The following is a 6,173-nucleotide window of genomic DNA, read 5'->3' on the forward strand; positions in this document are numbered from 1 at the left end:
TGTCGTCTGACTGTTTATATGCTCAACAGAGTAAAGAATCAGTTGTTCGTCACACACACATGACCAGTAAGTAAGTTCAAGCTTAGTTCAGGAGAAGTTAGAGGGGAAACCGAGAGCAACAAAAAATATTGAATCCTAAAGTCACAAGTGACTTCACCTCTAGTTTCTGACTGGGAAAGAACCCACCTACTTTCTCCCTCCACCACCCCGCTCTCCTTTCTCCCTCCCTTCTCTACCTTCCTCTCTCTTTCAATCCTTTGGAGTGCAGCAGAGCGCGCTGGGCTTTTTGGGGATCATGCTGCCATGGCGATGCCTGGCTAGATAGTGGGCTGGGGAGGTGGAGGCCTTTTTATTTATTCTCTTTCTTTTCCAATCCACTTCCTGGCTGAGTGAGGAGAATAAAAGGCAGCTGAGATCAGAGTGAGAGAAAGGGAAGGCTGCAGTAATGGGTGTGTATCGAGGTGAGGAAAGGGGAGGGCTGGCATGCAGCGGGAGAACAGGATGAAGGGAGAAGCTGGGGTTCAGTAATGAAGGGAAGGAGTAATGGGTGTGTATGGAGGTGAGGAAAGGGGAGGGCTGGCATGCAGCGGGAGAACAGGATGAAGGGAGAAGCTGGGGTTCAGTAATGAAGGGAAGGAGTAATGGGTGTGTATGGAGGTGAGGAAAGGGGAGGGCTGGCATGCAGCGGGAGAACAGGATGAAGGGAGAAGCTGGGGTTCAGTAATGAAGGGAAGGAGTAATGGGTGTGTATGGAGGTGAGGAAAGGGGAGGGCTGGCATGCAGCGGGAGAACAGGATGAAGGGAGACGCTGGGGTTCAGTAATGAAGGGAAGGAGTAATGGGTGTGTATGGAGGTGAGGAAAGGGGAGGGCTGGCATGCAGCGGGAGAACAGGATGAAGGGAGACGCTGGGGTTCAGTAATGAAGGGAAGGAGTAATGGGTGTGTATGGAGGTGAGGAAAGGGGAGGGCTGGCATGCAGCGGGAGAACAGGATGAAGGGAGAAGCTGGGGTTCAGTAATGAAGGGAAGGAGTAATGGGTGTGTATGGAGGTGAGGAAAGGGGAGGGCTGGCATGCAGCGGGAGAACAGGATGAAGGGAGACGCTGGGGTTCAGTAATGAAGGGAAGGAGTAATGGGTGGGTATGGAGGTGAGGAAAGGGGAGGGCTGGCATGCAGCGGGAGAACAGGATGAAGGGAGACGCTGGGGTTCAGTAATGAAGGGAAGGAGTAATGGGTGGGTATGGAGGTGAGGAAAGGGGAGGGCTGGCATGCAGCGGGAGAACAGGATGAAGGGAGAAGCTGGGGTTCAGTAATGAAGGGAAGGAGTAATGGAGCAGTTGGCAGTGGGGAAGGGGTGACGGGGGGAGAGGGAGGAGGGATTTGGGTGTGGGGCTTCGGGCTGGGAAGGAATGTGACGATGGTTGTCAGGCCTGTTTTGTGTCAATACTGTTACTAAGAGACACATTTAATTCCTTAGCACTGTAAATGCCTGCGCTTGTGAAGATGTTGTCTATCTGTTTTTGTCTAGGTCATCATTGTGTGTGTGTGTTTTCTTTTTGAGTGTGCAGGAGAGAAGAGTAGGTGCTCTACTAAGCTTACAACACAGCCTTTCAAACATGACATCTTGATTGCTCCGTAGATGTCTTCCTTGGTGACCCTTTGACCTTGTTCAAATGAATGGGATTGACAAGAGGAGGCCGATTCTCCCTCCAGTCCATAGAGCAGAGAGGCCAGACTAATTGAGGCGTGTGTCCTGTCTATCTGAAAGGTCCCACTAGTTCCAGCCCTCTCCACTGTGTGAGTTGTGGCTGTAGTTTAGTATACACATACAACAGTAGCCCCAGCCGGCCTGTAGTCATTTAGATGAGGCTGATTGAACACTAATCTCAGCCTGTAAAACACATTACCGTCTCCACGCTCCATTCTGAAATAAAATAAAGCACACTTTCTCCCTCTTCCCCATACTTAGGGCTGGGGAATTCGTTTGATAAGACATTTGTTTTTCAGATAAAATACAGGTCTAAAAACAGAATTGTTCCATGGGCGGATGTTACGGCGGGCGATTAGAATCAATGGTGTGGAGGTAGGGAACCCTGTGATGGGTTACTACTGCAGACAGGCTGGCAGGCGGACAGACGGGCACGTAGCTCACCTGCATACCTGTCTAGTGGAGGTGGAGAGGACACCTGTATCATACCTGCTGTCTGCCTATCATACTATCAGATGGGATAACATCACCCAGGCATTTAAAACTCCCCCACCAGGCTTCCTTTGAGGGCTTCTTTCTGGTAATGTAATGACCAAGAAACTTCTACAGTCCGCCAAATACTTCTCATAAAAGGCACAGTTTCAAGCAGCTTACTGTTGTACATTGAATCAACAGTGGAGAAAGAGGAGCTATTTCTGCTTTGCATATAATCTTTTCTCCCAGGGTCGGTCTCCATGGCATTACAGACATAGCCTCTGGATTGGAACTTAGTGGGGTTATTATCCCTCTGCAGCTCAATTCTTGATAGAATTAGAAGGGATTAATGGGCTCTTTAGTATGCTTGAGTTGAGACCTGCTGCTGCTCAGCTCCATTAGACTGAATATTCCTGCATATACTCCATCTATCCCAGCAATGACAGTTTGGGAATGCTGCAGCCATTTAAGACCTGAGACTTGAGAGCAGAGCAGAGCGGGCACATTGTGTCCTGACTCCTGATACAGGCCTGTGAAAGGCATTAGTCTCTCTCTATGCTCCAGCAACACAGCGCTAGATAAATCTGCCTTCATCATGCTGCACCGAGGGGATTAGACCAGGCTAGATCATTTGGTATGCAGAAAGAGAAGAAAACACCCCAAACGGTGCCAGAAATAGCTTTTCGAGTCCTCTGGGTGGACGTACGTCAGGTCTGCGATGGCAATTAGTGTGACGTGGAAACTCTGCAGATGGTGTGTGTGTAGTCTCAGACACGTAGCATCACACACCCCACCTGCATACTCAACCCACTGGACGACCACATGCCTCAGAGTCCACACCTGTATGATATATCTGATGGGGATAGTATCATAGCGTGGGTATTTGGGCACGGCCACACCGCCTCCAGGATAGCCGTTTTGTCAAGGATGGACCTAAAGCGGGGTGGAAGGGGGAGCTTTTGTTACCGTTGAATATTGATGAGTGAAGTTGCAGTTTTTTCGCATATTTGGATCCCACCGTTGAGTGTTTCATTTGTGGGAGAGACAGACTGGTAAAAAATATCCAATCTCAACATTATCAATTTAGCAGCTTCCCAAAACACATTTTTGGACATGGCTGCTGTGCCAGCTCAAACAATACAGTATGCAGCAGGAAAGATGAACTATAGAATTGCCTTTCCTGTTCGCTGCCAAGCCTTTAAACTTAACAAGGATTGTAACCTTTATCTAGCATTTCAGTATTTGATATGTAAATAATCTCTATTTCAAATATTGTTGCATGGCAGCAGTTGTGGCCCTTGGGGCCTGGGATGTGTAATAAACACAGCCTAACTCTGAGGACGGTGAATAACACCACAGGCCCCTATTTACCTACCTGGAAGTCATTCTGTCGGATGTATATGGCTGCTCAATGTGTGGATGTTATTTTACAGTGTCTGACGGTGTGAAACAGAACGTTGCCGGGTACATTACCCTGAGGGTGGTATGCTATCAAGTGCTACCACTATCTATGTCAAGGTTATCGGGGCCACTTTGACCCCTCAGTTCACACATGAACATAAACAGCTAGATTAGTCCGACAGGTAAGAATGTCTAAAGGTTCCTAAGGAATGTGTTGGACTATGACAAAACATGGAGCTAAAAAACAATGTTATCTGTAGAACAGAGACAAGACACCATGTTGATAGAGATATCAAGCAACGTGTTTATACTGTACGGTCTAAAGGATGAGAGACTACCTGCCTGGTGGGTGGGTGGGTGTATGTGTAATGTGTCTGCATGCCTGTGGGTGTGTGTTTGTGTTTACGTACTCAAGTGCATGCATGCTTGTGTGTATATACTATACGCCAGGCATTGTGGGTCGTTAAGGACCGATTGGAATGCGAAAACAAGGGCTGGAGAGCGAAAGCATGGTAAGGAATGAGGTGAGGTGTCGGGACGAGGGAGGAGAGACAAACCAACCATCTGGGTCCCAGGGTCAGGGTCAGTCCACAGAGCCTCACACTCCCTCACACTCTGACATGTTACCATGACATGACACTCAGTGCCTGTATCTCAAATGACACCCCATTCCCCAAGGCCCAGGCCAAAAGTAGTGCACTAGGTAGGGAATAGGGTGCACTTGAGACACATCCAGGGTCTGTTTATAGAGGCTGAAGAGCCATGTAGAGTAACAGATGTATCTGCTCTGCAGTTCTCCATTTCTCTGCACTTATTCATCTGCAGTCTGCCGGCGATGAGCTGACACTAGACCAGTCCATTTCAGAGAATGTCTGCAAACAATTATGTCGTTGACGTTGACATAATGGCTTAATGGTATTGTTGCTGTTGCGTGGTGCTGTGAGATGTTTTTTTGGATCATACAGTGTGTCAACTATTACAAAGAATTGGAGTACAATGTGTGTGTGTGGTGTGTTTGAGAGTGCGCATGTGTGTACAGTATGTGTGTGGTGTCAGTGATGGGGAAGAAGGTGGTATCAGTGCAGTGATAGTACCAGTAATTCCTCTCCCGTGTTCACAGCTGAAACAACAAGGAGGACTGGACAACCTAGTGGGGTTGAGGCCACAGGGACCAACGTGTGTATGTGTGTGCGTGTGTATGTGAGAGAGTATGTGTGTGTGTCTTGGCAACGAGTTAAGCCAAGATGTAGGAATGGCTTGGATACACAAGGTGTTGTCACGCTGAGTGCTGATACAAGACAAAGACAATAATCGGTGTTAAAATGGGGTGACATCCACACGCATGAACCACTTATATTATCTCTGTCCTCATTAGAACAGTGGCAAACATGTCGCTCAACCACTTAGTTTCTATACTTCTCTAAAACTGTACAGCCTGCTTATAACACCCTATTCTAAAGTAGGTGTACAGGCACACTAGGCCAAAGGTCACAGGATGTGAGTGTTAACAGCTATTGCAGTAATTGGCCCATTGACAGAATGACACGGTCTCACAGCGATCCGTCTGCCTGCTGTGACCATGGTTATTAGTGTGACCCGAGGGTGTTGAGTTATGACAACGTCTCTCTTGTAGTTACTGTTCCTCTTCCCTTTGGTGGCCAGTGATGGATGGAGAAACTGATGTCGGGAATCCTCTGGAAATCTCCGCAATCACCGGAAATGATGAGGAATGATGAGGAATGATGACAGCTGTATGGAAGCATTCCAGGCACCAGGAGGAGCCTGCCTGTCTGGACAGCACTTCCAGCCACCCTCGCTCCCTCTCTTGGCCTCGTGTTTCAACTTCCATCCGTGACGTGTGCTGACCTGTCCCCCCTCCATTCAGGTGAGTACCTGAGCACCTCACTGATCCCGCGGGACAATAGTGGATAGACAATGGTTTATCTCAACAAAGCCTGTGTTTATTTAAGAGCACGGCTCACCCAAATGTGGACAGCTTAAGAGCTGGGTTCCTTCCATACATAAACATGGGAGTGAGAGAGAAGAAGGACATTCCCATTCCAGGTCGTTTATAACACTGTTACTTCTGCTCCCCTTTCCCAGTCTCTGGTGTCCGTCAGTCATCGGTGGTGAGGTAGCTAGCTGGCTTTAGTAGTGAAGTAGAGGAAGCACACCAGGGTAATTATACAGTACAAAGGAAGGAAAACAACCTGTAGAGAGAGTTTGTAACCCGATGTGAGTTTTGTCCTGATATTTACTTCCACCACATGAGTGCAGCGCACAGTAACAATACATTCTCTGACCTGGAGTGTTGTGTGTTTGAGCGATTGTACGTTTGTTTGGCTGTATGGGAGTGTGTGTGTGAATGTTCTTGGTGTGTTTATATTTGTGTTTGGGGACTGCAGAAATACACACGGTGCTGCCTGTGTGAAATCCTGATTGTTTCTGAGGATTATCCTTCACAATACTGGGCTTTATCAGAAGGGCCAGTACTGGTGTAACAAGACACTCTTTACCCTGGGTTCACTGAGCGAAGGAACAGAACTAGAGCCCACGCCAACAAGGCTCAACAAGGGAAGCGGGAGAAGGGA

Source organism: Oncorhynchus clarkii, chromosome 13 (assembly GCF_045791955.1).
Source record: "Oncorhynchus clarkii lewisi isolate Uvic-CL-2024 chromosome 13, UVic_Ocla_1.0, whole genome shotgun sequence".
NCBI lineage: Eukaryota > Metazoa > Chordata > Actinopteri > Salmoniformes > Salmonidae > Oncorhynchus > Oncorhynchus clarkii.